Here is a 14,113-nt window from a genome sequence, read left to right as displayed (position 1 = left end):
TAAAAGGAAAGAAAGACTAAGAACGGAAATGTGTGATGATTCGGCACAAACCCAAAAATTTCAAAGTCTTGTCACATTGGAAGAATTTTTCCCCATAAAATTCTTTCAAAACAAGTCAGCGGAGGCTGTTCACACGGTCTCTCGTTAAAAAATAAAGATAATACAAACCTAACCCTCTAAATTGACAAGTTAGGTTGGGTTGGCCTTTTTTCCTGAAGGGTTTTTTTCCTCTAAATTCCTTTTCTTCTCACAGTCTCACATTTTTTCACGTGGTCGAAACTTGAAGATCGACTCCAATTTAGTGGACCTTGTACTACATAAACTTTAAATTTTATGTATCATTTAACTTTTATTTTTAAGTATTTTTCTTTCTTTGCTCTTTCACAGTATTAAGAACTTCCTTTTCTATTGTTTTTTTTTTTCGTTGTTGCCATGAGAAAAACAGATGTTAGTCATATGACTCGTATCATAAGTTTTATAACTGGTTTAGCCTTTTAGGAAAACTCATTTCTAACCCAAGCTCCACGAAATCAAACCCATACCGATTTCCTTGACCAGTTTACGAGGTCTACATCTCCCTGTAAGGTTGCTAAAATCAACTTTATAGAAAGAAAAATCAGATAGAGAAGCAAGATTCCACACCAAGACATCTAGAAATAAAGCGTTTTAATGGTCTATATAATAGAATCTTCCGATCCAAACTCTTTTTGACTTTTTGTAATGCTTTTCCACCATATATTATATATCGTCCCAAATATATTCCAATTTCCGATACAATTGCCAAATGCTGCTCCGAGTCATGACAGTTGGCGCAGTCCCAAGATCTTGGTTTCTGTTTTGTGTACTAATCTTTTTTCTTCTCATTGTCTACCATGGAGCTGAAGCCAACAACATTAATGTTACACGAGTAGGTTTAATCATTGATGCTGATACTCGTACTGGAAAAGAAGAGAGAATAGCAATGGAAATTGCAGCTCAAAACTACAACACCAGTTCAAAGACTCAAAATATCTCTCTCTATATCCAGGACTCCCTCAGAGTCACTTCTGCTGGTAAGTTGTCTCTATCACTCACTCATTTTGTTAGCATAAGAATATCAGTAACATCTATGTTGATGGAATACATAAATTTTGGTTGTAGCTGAAGAGATGATTAGAGAGAAAAAGGTTAAAAGTGATTATTGGCATGCACACATGGCAAGAAGCAGCTCTAGTAGCCGATATTGGAAGTCAAGCTCTTGTTCCGGTTATTTCGTTTGCAGCACCAGCCATCAATCCACCTCTAATGCAACTTCGCTGGCCTTTCTTGATACAAATGGCTAAAAATGGTTCTGAACAAATAAAATGTATTGCAAATATTGTTCATGTATACAATTGGAAAAGGGTCATAGTGATTTATGAAGATGAAGCATCTGGTGGTGATTCCGGAAAGCTGGCACTTCTATCTGAGGCTCTCCATAATGTGGGTTCGGAGATTGGGTACCGTTTGGTACTTCCACCATTTTCTTCTACGTCTGATCCGGAATTGTTTGTTCATGAAGTGCTTGTTAAGTTACTGAAAACAAAATTAAGAAACTTCATTGTTCTTGAGTCATCATTAGAAATGGCAATTCACTTGTTCAGAGTAGCTATGAAGATGGGACTTGTAAAGAGAGATGCAACATGGATAATTCCAGATAGCATTACAAATTTGTTGGACTCTGTAAACAACTCGGTTATTTCCTCTATGGAAGGTGCCATAGGAATTAAAAGCCACTATTCTGAAGAATTTATCTCAGGGTACCATGATTTTCATGCTCAGTTCCGGAAAATTTTCAGGACTGAATATCCAGAGGAAGACAACTCTGACCCAGGAATTTATGCTCTGCGAGCATATGATAGCATTAGAATTGTTATACAAGCAATCGAAAGAATGACAAGTAACACTAGCAGTCCAAAGATTTTGTTAGACAATATGTTATTAAGCAATTTCTCTGGTTTAAGTGGCAAAATTCATTTTAAAGTAGGCCAGCTCTCAGACACTCCTATTTTGAGCATTGTACACGTGCTTGGGAAGAGATACAAAGAAATAGAGTTCTGGACACCAGGCTTTGGGTTCTCCATGAGCCCTTTTATAGAAAAACCAAATCCTTTGGTTGGTCCAGTAATTTTGCAAAGGAACTTACAAGAAAGTCCGAAAAGTTGGGAAATGCCTACTGATGCAAAGCCATTGAAAATTGTAGTTCCAGGTATAGCATCATTTGAGAATTTTGTGAAGGTTGAGTATGGGCTGAAACTGAATGAGAACAATTATACTGGTTTCTGCATTCAAATTTTCCTTAAGGCCAGAGAACTTTTGGGATATCATTTGCCTTATATATTTGAGGCCCGTAATTGCTCCTACAATGATCTGGTTCACCTTGTTGATAATAAGGTAACAACTTCTCTGCCTTCTATTCATTGAGAAATACTTGTTAATAAACAGCTCCTGCATACACTACATACACAACACCTGAAATTATTCTGCTAAGTTTTCTATTTGCACGTTTTATCTACGAAATTTTACCATATAGTGGAAACCGTTACTTAAAAAAGGCAATCCAACGTGCTTTTTGGTTTAATATTCTATGTAACAGAATATTAAAAAAACTAACCGAATTTTTTTTTCAACCTTATAGAATTGCCCATTTTTGTTAATCTTACTTAGAAGAAAGACACAATATCAAATTGGGCCCCAAAATTGTAGCAAATAAAGCATTAAGTAAAGGAAATTCATTTGGAACTCTTCGGATGTTGGTTTGCACAAGTCCTGAAACTTAAGTTTTACTTGTAATTTAACAATATGTCATTTTTAACTTGTAATTCAAAGGGAAAGACTTTGTTGACAGCTTATTTGAAATTAGCTAGGTCCTTATCTATGAAAGAGAGAGAGAGAGGCCCCTTGCAAGAGCAGGAAATGCATGACTAGAAGTAGAAACTGGGCCAAAAGGCAGTGAATATTTGACTAGTGTTAAACTGACTAGTGTTTGATCGTTCTTTTTTTTTTTTTTCTTATACCTCTTTTATTTTGTTACATTAATTTATTTCTGATTAAGATCTTATGCCTGTCATGTGGTTTGAATACAACAAAAGACTTATCAGGCTGCCATTGGTGACTTGACCATAACTGCCGAACGGATGCAATACGTAGATTTTACCTTTCCATATGTTGAGTCAGGTGTAGCCATGATAGTTCCAGCAAAACCTGTTATGTCTGCATTGATGTTTATGAAGCCTTTCACCTGGGACATGTGGTTGGTGACTGGTGTCATCTTGATATACACAATGCTCACAGTTTGGTTCTTGGAGCACCGATCCAATCCAGACTTCAGTGGCTCATGGAAGAATCAGATTAGCACTGCACTCTGGTTTACCTTCTCCTCTCTGTTCTTTGCACATAGTAAGTATCAATAAGTATAGAGCCCACGAAATGCTATAGCTATCTGCAGCAGTCAATTGAACATTGGAAAATACGTTCTAGTCCTCTAGCGGCTAAGATAACCAAGTGCCACCCAAGGCTAAGAATTAGGGGAATTTTATATATTTATTTATTAGTATAATGTAAATCTAGCCAAAAAATGTTTTCAATAATAAGCTTGTACCCAAAAATATCATCATGATTTTCCAATTTTCTTAAAAACTTTAAATGTTAGGAAAAGGTGAATTTAATTAGTTAACTATTATTCCGACACTTATAAGGCATAGTTTCATGTTACAGGAGAGAAAATCTATAACAACTTCACACGTTTGGTGATTGTAGTGTGGCTTTTTGTCGTATTGATCCTTTCCTCGAGCTATACTGCTAGTTTGTCTTCAATGCTCACTGTGCGACAACTGCAATCAAATGACATGGAGTGGTTAAAGAAGAGCGACTTCAAAGTTGGTTATTCTGGCGATTCATTTGTAAGGAAACACCTGGAGAATGTGCATAAATTAAAGCCAAACAATATTGTGGAAGTTAGCGGCGAAGACCAATACGAAGTGGAATTCCAAAGCAACAACATAGCAGCTGCCTTTCTTGAAATCCCATATGAAAAAGTTTTCCTCAATAAGCATTGCAAGGGTTACACGGGTACCATACTAAGCACTAACAGATTTGGAGGATTTGGCTTTGTGAGTCATAACTCAAACATACCCCCAAACCTTATGAATTTCATGAGACTTCTGAGTTGGACATGTTAAAATTGTCTAGAGAATTTAAATAAATCACAAAAACGCATGCTACATAAATTTTGTCTACAAGGAAAAATGCTTCTTCCTATATTTAATTTATGCATTTGATTTTTTCACAGATAATTCCAGTTCACAAAGAAAAAAAAATGCTGGTAGTGGTAGAAGTCTATAGTGGCCAAAAGTAGTAATTTAGTTTTTATGATTTCCTCTCTATATCTAAAGAATCTAATAGAAATCTTATCTCTCTTCCCACCTAGGCCTTCCAGAAAGGCTCGCCAATTGCAAGGGATTTTTCTGAAGCAATTCTTAAGTTATCGGAGGATGGAACTATAATGTCACTGGCTGATGAATGGTTGACACCCTAAGGTGAGTGCCCAGATGACAAAGCTTCCAGTGAACACGGAAGCTTGGGCCTACAAAGCTTTAAGGTTCTCTATCTAATATCTTTTGCCACTTCTACCATTTGTCTTTTGCTATCCCTAATTCTCTTACCTGTAAGTCGCCAGCAACATCAAGATGCATCTGAAGAAAACATAACTCCAAGTGAAGAGAGTCATTGGAAGAGGGGAGTTAGGCATTTGAGATACTTTTATATAAAAAATACAGGAAGAGCTACAACTCTGGCAGACACATCAGATACAAATGAAGACACATCAATGGTAAATGAACAGCCTTTAAGGCAGGAAATCAGTACCACTTCAGACACTCCAGAGCGCCTTCAGTCTTCCGTGCCCACAGAAATTGAGATGCAATGAACTCTTGCTTGTTATAAATATGCATAAAAATTTGAATGCTGTCTTAGATATTAAGATTTCTTGAGCATAATTGTGTTGCAAACTGTATTTGATATTCCTTCAGTATAGTATTCCAGGCATATGTATGATTGTTGTCATTAAGATTTGAAGCTAGCTTGCATTTCCTCTTCACAGTTAATTAAACTTATCATAACAGTGCTATCTCAAGTTCTCGTTCAACTAACCATAACTTGTAATCTACAAATTGTCAGAATTATAAAATCATTCCTCTGAATGCAAGTTATTTATCATTAAAATACACACGCAAGCATACACAAAGTAATAGGTATGCAAAGATTCCTAAATTCTGACTGCTGCTTTGATCAAATAAATTTGAAGTGATTAAGAACTCAAAGCACTAAATCTACTGGACAAGCTCCAGAGGAATATGAATTCTAGTGTTAGCTAACAAATGAATCTAGAAACTCAATGAATCAAAACTAGCTCCAACAAAGAACTTCAATTCATCAATTGCTTCTACTGGTATATTTGTGGTATATATTGACTTTTTGAATTCTGAATGCCTTCTTACTGTGTCGGCACACACCTAGGCTACCGAAAAACCTCTTCCTCTTCCACGCCCAACCCACCCCGTCTATCTCTGCCCCTAGTTCCATTTCTCCCACCATGAGACAAAACCTTGCAATGGTCTATTAACCAGCTGGGTTTGTAAACCACCAGCTCCCGGCCCTTTTTAGATGTCACATTGCTTGATCCATTAGCTGTAATAGCTGGTCTTTTCCCTCTGCGCATAAAGTTCAAATAAAATAAAACTGTATCCTGTAAAACAAAACAAAACAAAATGTATCCGCCATAAAGTTTCCATCACAATAGCATGAAATCTTCAGGAAAGCAATGCAAGTGCATGAGGTGTGAAAATCACTTTTCCACTTTTGGGACAACCTTAACAATAGAGGACAACCCAAAAAAAAATATATTACTCAAGTTGGAATTCCAGGGCGGAAACATGAGTGCAGTTGTAAGTTGTAACAGTTGGCCAGAAATTTCCAAGCTGCCTGACCAGTTCCAACTTCCAAGGCATGGGAGGAGACTGGTGATCGAAGAAACGTATATGTTGATAAACCAAGATAAGATTCTACACTAATACTCTCTCATTCTTCAAGGTAGGCTTCAAATTTATTGACAATATAGGAAGCATGAACATGGACATAAGTACGGGTACAACATGGCAATATAGTAATTTCCAAAATATTAGGATGCAACATCCTAGGGATTAATTATTAAGTAGTCACGGATCCATGCATTGTACATGATAATTTTTTTTAGCGTGGTCTAATTAAATTTATTTTTTGTAGTTTGGATTATAATTTAATAAAGAGTAATGTATTTCATATCATTTATTATAGGGACAATCACAAAAGTTTTATATATATATATATATATATATATATATATATATATATATATAATCTCTATTGTACAAAAATGAAAACAATATAATTTTTTTCAAGAATTCAGAACACAAGTCAGCGAAAATATTCATTTCTTAATAAAAGTTATTTGTAACATATTGCGTATCATTAAAAAGTATAAAAAATTTGGAAATTGTTCTTTTTCTTTATAAAGAAACTTTTTCAAACCCAATTTTTCTACCTTACAATCCAAAATACCAAAAAACATATCTAAAAAATTAGTAAAGCTTAACAATAATTTATTAGACTGATTATGAAAATAATTTGTTGTTGATAAACTATAGAGGTTATTTTCTTTGCAAAAATTGCAAATTCGTCTACCCAAAAAAATTATCAAATAAACAATTATTAGCAAAATCTCAAAATTAAAGTTTCTATATAATAATAATAATAATAATAATAATAATAATAATAATAAAATCACAAAGCTAAAATATGTCACTCATCCGGTCATTTTCGTTTGACTAACCTATGCTTTTGTTTGAATAAGTGATATTATAAAGTACTTCTAATACAATTACTAAGACTACTTTCTCTACAAAAAACTACAAATCTATCCACCCAAAAATATTAATAATAAAAAAGGACTTAGTAAAGTTTAATAGTTTAACATCTAAATTAATCACTAAAAAATCCAATTCTAAATTACAAAACAACTAATTATTAATTGAAATCAAATCATACCAATGGAATAAAGAAAAGAACTTGTGATCAGAAATTAGAATACCAAAATACCTAACGATGCATAAAAGTCGATACAAATTTACTAAAAAGAGAAATAAATGTGATATGACAGTTAAATCAACAATAACAAAAAGAACCAATAGTGAAAAAAAAAATGATGAAACAATTGAAAAATCCACTAAAAGAGAAACAAAATTGGGGAGAGAGAGAGAGAGCGTTGACATTTTTTGTTGTTGGAAACCACTTGAAAGGTGTTAGGGACATTTTATATAATTGGCAACAAAATGCATTTTACTTGTAATTTGGTAGATCTAAGATGGGTTTAGGACTTCAAGAAACATGTTATTCAAGTCAAGTGTTAAAACCATGAAGATCTGATCAAGAAACAAGTGAAGAAAAACTGTTCATTAAATCTCGACTGAAATCTTGACAAAAAGACTTCTATCGAGGTTTATAGTCGAAGCTTGACATAAGCTGTTTATGTTGAGACTTACGAAATCAAAACTTCCAGATCTGATTTTCGGCCCATGCTAAAATATCTGTATAGGGTTTCTTTTCTCACAACCCTAGACATATATAAGGCTTAATTTTAAAGGTTGTTATATATAGAGAACACATGCAGAAAGTGACCTAGTATTTTATTCTCTCTGCAAGAAGTTACTGTGTCTTTGCGCCTTAGGGTTTTGTAACCAAGTGCTTCTTGATATTCATTGTTGATGAAGTGAAGATCTTGTAGCCAATAACATCTTCTTCAAGTTGTTGGAGTTAGTCACATACAGGGATCCGTGCATCATTGGTAGCGTTTATATATTGAAGAGTTCAGAGGCTCTGAAGTAGTAGAATGTTTCTACTGTAAGTTCATCTACAGGGATTGTAAAGTCTAGGGACAAAGGTTTTGTACTAGATTTGGAATTTCTCTTTATTATAGTGGATTGCTTTTTGGGAAAGTTTTCTCCCAGGTTTTTTACTGTGAAACTAGTCTGTTTCATTAGTTTTCCTAGGTCATCATATCTTGTTTTATTTACTATTCCGTTGTGCATGATATTGACATGATATTGACATGATATTAATGTTTGTTTTTTTTTAACAAGGTTTATTCATAATAAATCTAATTAACAATTTGAGTTTAAAACTTGTTAATTCTATTAACTAGGGTCTAAATTTTCCAACAAATGGTATCAAAGCAGGTACACTCTAATTGGATTAATTTCCTGAGTGTAATCCTTGACCCCCGTTGTCATGGATTGTGGACAATCTCTTTTGATTATTCCTTTGTTTGATGGTACTAACTCTGCCTACTGGAAAGTTCGTATGAAAGTTTTTTGCAGGCTCTTGATGAAAAAGTATGGCAAGCTATTGAAGTCAGTTAGGTTAAGCCAAAAAAAGCGTCAGTGGATTGGGATGAACCAAAGATCAAAGTGAAAAATTTCAACAATAGGGCTTTGAATGCTCTGTTTAATGGTGTGACCAATGAGGAATTCAAGAAAATATCATTCACAGAAATTGCTAAGGAAGCATGAACTATTCTTGACACCACCTATGAAGGTACCAAGGCAGTGAAGACCATTAAGCTTTAAAGACTCACCAACAGTTTTGAAGAAATAAGGATGGATGAGGATAAGACCTTTAATGAGTTCTATGCTAAACTCAGGGATATTGTAAATTCTGCCTTCAATCTTGGAGAATCTATTGTGGAACCCTTGTTAGGAAATTCCTTAGGTCCCTACCTGAAAGATTTCATGCCAAGATCACTGTCATGGAAGAAATGACGGACATTGATCAAATTCCTTTAACTAGGCTTGTAGAGACCCTTCAAACCTATGAGATGGATTAGGTAAAATTGGCAAAGGTGGAAAGAGTAGGAACATGGCTCTTAAAGGTATAGAGGAAGAGAGTGATGACTCCGAAGATGAAGATGAAAATGAAGATGAAGATGAAGATGAGGATGAGGATGAGGACTTAAACTTCATAGCTAATGAGATTATCATGCTTTTCCAATATAGGAAAAAGGATAAAAACAAAGCCCCTAGGAAATCTGAATCCTCTAGGAAGGGCAAAAATGAAAAACCCCTCATCCAATGCCATGAGCGCAAAGGTTTTGGTCATATGATGATAGAGTGCCCAAACTATCTTATGAAGGAAAAGACCAAGAATTCAAAAGGTAAAGTGTTGGGTGCTACCTTCAATGATTCTAAGAGTGATTTTTCTAACGAGTATGAGGATGAATGTGGTCATTATATGGTTTTTGCTGTCACAACCGATAAGGTGATTGTGGAGAGTGCTAGTGACAGTGAGGATTCTTTTGATGATGAAGTACCCAAGAAGTTGACTCTTCAGGAAGCCTATGATAAGCTATGCACTAAATTTATAAAATCTGAAAAGTCTTCTCATCTTTGTAGAAAAAAGCTTAATAAGGTAAAAACTGAAAAAGCTGAATTGTTAGTCAAACTAAATGAAACTACAAGGTTAGTTGAGACTCTTGTTGTGGAGAACACCTCATTAGAAGAGAATGTCAAGAATCTCAAGGTTGAGCTTAGTCAAGCTAGAACTCAAGTAGAGAGCATGTCTAGTGCAAAGCTTGATGAGTTATTGAGTACTCAAAAGCCTAATTCTGATAAGACTGGCTTAGGATATGTTGTTTCCTCTAGGCCCTCCTCTTCCATGGCTTCTAGATCAAAGACTATCTTTATGCCCTAATCTAAGAAAGGTGATAAAGGTATGAAATCCAAAATTGATTTGGCTAATTCTAAATTCTTTGTCAGACCTCACTCTAGGAAGTCTAGTAGTTTAAAAACTACTAATGTTTGTCACCATTGTGGTGTTTCTAGACACATTCGTCCTAATTATTTCAAGTTGTATCCTCATAAGTAAGTGTCCAAACGGTTACAGGTTCCCTCTCAAGGTTCAACACCTTTATTTGGAGAGTTATTAAAAGTTTTGAGTTTTTTAACTTAATTTCAGGAGAATTCTTATTCTTCTATGTCCTTTAGTAGACATACTAGGACACGTGCATCTTCATCTTCATGACCAAAGACTCGTGTTGTATGGGTAAGAAATGAGCCTAAGACTTAATTGTCTTTTCTATCTGTCATCTACTTTAATTCTTTCTATCTAAAGTAGGACTTTCTTGCTTGATTTCTTATCTATTTTTGGAATCATGCTTTTATGCATCTACATCTATCTTCATACTTTCATGTTGTTTATCTTTCTTTTTTTTTGGTTGTTTAGTTTTTATTTTGTTTTGTTTTCAAAATAAATATAAAAAGAAGGGGAAAAAAACAAACAAAAACAGTGTGTATTTGTGTATATTGGTACTTATGTACCTTGGATAGCCATTGAAACAAATTTCTAAACTTTGTATCTCTTATAACTTAGATGAGCATCTCAATGCACAACTAACCAAGTGAGCTTTGTGGCTCATGGTTGTGATGAGTACGATTAAGATTGTCTCTTATATCTCATACTCATATCACTATTTTTTAGGGGAAGGACTAGAAAATCCTAAGAGAAATGCATAAATAATCATCTCACCACTAAAGCCCCCGCCAATCATGTATAATATCTGTGTGCTTCGGCATGGCAAAATTGTGATATTTTGTCTTACATAATTAGGTATTTCTTTTCTCTTTTATATGTCCATGCATGCTATGCTTAAAAGAAAGATATGCAAAGAAAAATAAAAGTAAAAAGAATCAAAATGCTTTTAATATAGTTACAAGCATGTTTCTAGGAGATGTGGGAGTTATAGGATGTACCTCAAAGATAATAGTCCCCATCAAACAGTTATGATTGTGTGTGAGTGTATTTGATTTTCTCATTTCTCAAATCTTCATAATATGAAAAACTTATGCAATCAAATCCCATTTGTTGGGAAATTTAGACCCCAGTTGATAGAATTGCATAAATTTTACAAAGCTTTTTTCACTTTAAGATAGAAGAGGTGGAAATGAAGAAATCTGAAAATTAAGATAGAAGAGGAAGGGTGGAAGTAGATGAAAAGTTAAATAAAGTGAAACGGTAAAAATTAAGAAGATATAAAGGAGAAAATTCAAAAAGACAATGATTAGAAGAGATGAAAGATTGAACAAAGAAGACAATGGTTGAAGAAGATGAAAAGTTGAACAATATAAAAATTACATAGACAAAAAATAAGAAAGGATGCTAAAGATGCGGTGCAAAAAGAGCTTTGTAAAATTTATTGCAAAGCTTCCATTATTATTATTATTATTATTATTATTATTATTATTATTATATATATATATAGTATAGATATGTATAGACATTATTTTTTATTTTGATTTATGATTCTTCATCAATTTCATTGTTTAGTTATAAACATTTAAATTAAAGTAGATGAATATGTAAATGCAAAGTTTATGTAAAGTTAAAACCTCCCAAAATGAATGTGTAAAGTCAAAATGATAGGAATCAAATGACCTTAATTTCTATTACTCTCAATCTAGTAGTTCTTCGAGGGAACTTGGCTTCCATTGATTCTTCGAGGGAATCAACCTCCAATAGCATTTCAAGAAATGGCTATTCAATGTATTATTCATCAATCCTTATTACAATCTGTAGTGAACTTTATATCCTACTCACTAACTAACAAAGTACAACACTCATAGCTTAACTAATTAACTAAGTACAACTCTTAGTGAGTCAACAACTAACCAACTAACTTGTAACTAACTCTGTACAATTGTCCCCTGCCTCTCTATAAGTACAAGCATCCACTGCCCTGCCCTCCCAAAACTCAACCAAAGGTAACCACTCTACCCCCTGCCTTGGCTTGTCCCCTGCAAAGGCCCTAAGGTATTGCTCAAGACTCCTATTAATCACCTCAGTCTGACCATCAGATTGAGGATGATAGGCTGAAGACATAGCTAAATTCACCCCTTGCAACCTAAACAGCTCCTCCCAAAATCTTGAAGTGAACACAGGGTCCCTATTACTAACTATAGAAGTGGGCGGCCCATGTAGCTTGAAGATGTGATTCATGAACAAGGTAGCCACCTTGATTGCAGTATAAGGGTGGAACAGTGGAATGAAATGAGCATATTTAGTAAGTCTATCCACTACCACCATCACCACATCCTACTTCAAAGACTTAGTTAAACCCTCCACAAAATCCATGCTTATGGAAGTCCAAGGTGTATAAGGAATCTCTAGGGGCTGCAACAAGCCAGCTAGTTTGCTGGTTTCATGTTTGATCCTTTGACACAGCTCACAACCCTTGATATAATCCTTCTTCATTCCCTTCCAAAACCAGTCACTGTTAGCCCTGCGAAAGGTCTTCAAATAACCAGAATGTCCACCTAATGGACTGTCATGCACCAAACTCATCACCTTAGGCTTTAGATCACAATCAGAGCCCAAGAAAATCCTACCTTTGTACAGCAAGAGTCCATTCTGCAGATTGAACTTGCCAGCAACATCTGGATTAGAATGGAGTGTTTGTAGGATTCCTTGCACCTTAGCATCAGTTGAATGACTTGATTTCAATTCCTCAAGCCAAGTGGAATGGGGAAAAGAAATGAGGAATAAGCCACTATGACTGTCCAAGTAAAACAAACTGAAGTCTGAATGATCACAAAGAACCATCTCAGAAACTTAAGATGCATTAAAATCAACGAACTCCACCTTATTGAGCAAAGCATCTACTAAATCAAATTGACCCTTCTCACCTTGTCTAGATAAGGCATCAGCTACCACATTTTCATTTCCCTTCTTATAATCAATGATAAATGAGTATCTAAGGAGCTTAGTTATCCACCTTTACTGCATAGGATTTCCAATTCTTTGGTCCAGCAAGTACTTTAAACTTTGATGATCAGTTTTGATCACACAAAAGGCTTCCCAAACAAATAAGGTCTCCACTTCTTCACTACAGTAACAAGGTCCAATAATTCCTTCTCATAAGTGGATAAATGAACACTCTTACCCTTCAAGGCTTGACTGTGAAAAGTAATAGGTCTTCCCTGCTGCATCAACATAGCTCCAATCCCAAATCCAGAAGCATCACACTCTAACACAAAGGGCTGAGAAAATTCAAGTAAGGCAAGTATAGGAGGATGAGAAACAACGTACTTAAGGTTTTGAAATGCTTGGTCAGCTTGAGCAATCCACTCAAAGGCATCCTTCCTAAGAAGATCAATCAATGGGGTAGCAATGAAACCATACCTTATGAACTTCTTGTAGTAACCTGTTAAGCCTAAGAATCCCTTCAAGGCTTTCATTGTTTTGGGAATAGGCCAATCCAACATAGCTGCAGTCTTCTTAGGATCAGTCCTCACACTATTGCCAGATATAATGTGCCCCGAATATACCACCTCAGAGCAAGCAAAGGTGCATTTGCTTCTCTTGGCAAACAATTTGTAATCAGACAAAATTTGTAAGACTGATTTAAGATGCAAAACATGAGTAGGCATATCTCCACTATATACAAGAATATCATCAAAGAATACAAGCACAAACTTCCTAAGGAAATGGTTGAACACATCATTCATAAGAAATTGAAATATAGAAGGGGCATTAGTTAACCCAAAGGGCATCACCAAGAACTAATTATTATAAAAAAATCACAAAAATCATTCAAATAATAGTTACATTCTTACTCACCTATATATATAAATCATAACATAGAGTCCACAAGTATGAGAGTAAAGGTTTGTCTTCTTTTTATTTTTCTACCTTTTTTTTCAATTCTTCTTATTATGTCAATTTGATTTTTTTTTTTTTTTTTTTTTGTAAAAGCCATATTAACTCTGCACTATATTTAATTATGAAGTTTCTAGGGTATGTCACATATTTGGTGACTAATTAAATAATTTCTTTACAAAATAATTTTTAAATAATTTGACAAGTTGTTATATATCTTTGGTTTTTATTTATTTAGTAGTAGTAGTTTATTAACTTATATAGTAAGAATTTTCTTTTGACGATCACAAAGTGATCCATAACAAATTTTTATTTTCAACTGAGTTTAACTATAAAATAATCATTAATAACATTT

The 14,113-nt window shown here is 34.4% G+C and overlaps 1 pseudogene; it reads left to right on the top strand.

The window, feature by feature from the left end:
* The first annotated feature begins 799 nt into the window (after positions 1-799).
* Positions 800-5,057, top strand: LOC142635248 (glutamate receptor 2.9-like; annotated as a pseudogene).
* The last annotated feature ends 9,056 nt before the right edge of the window (positions 5,058-14,113 follow it).

This window comes from Castanea sativa, chromosome 5 (genome assembly GCF_040712315.1).
Source record: "Castanea sativa cultivar Marrone di Chiusa Pesio chromosome 5, ASM4071231v1".
NCBI classification, from domain to species: Eukaryota; Viridiplantae; Streptophyta; class Magnoliopsida; order Fagales; family Fagaceae; genus Castanea; species Castanea sativa.
This window is presented reverse-complemented; position numbering and strand designations above follow the sequence as displayed.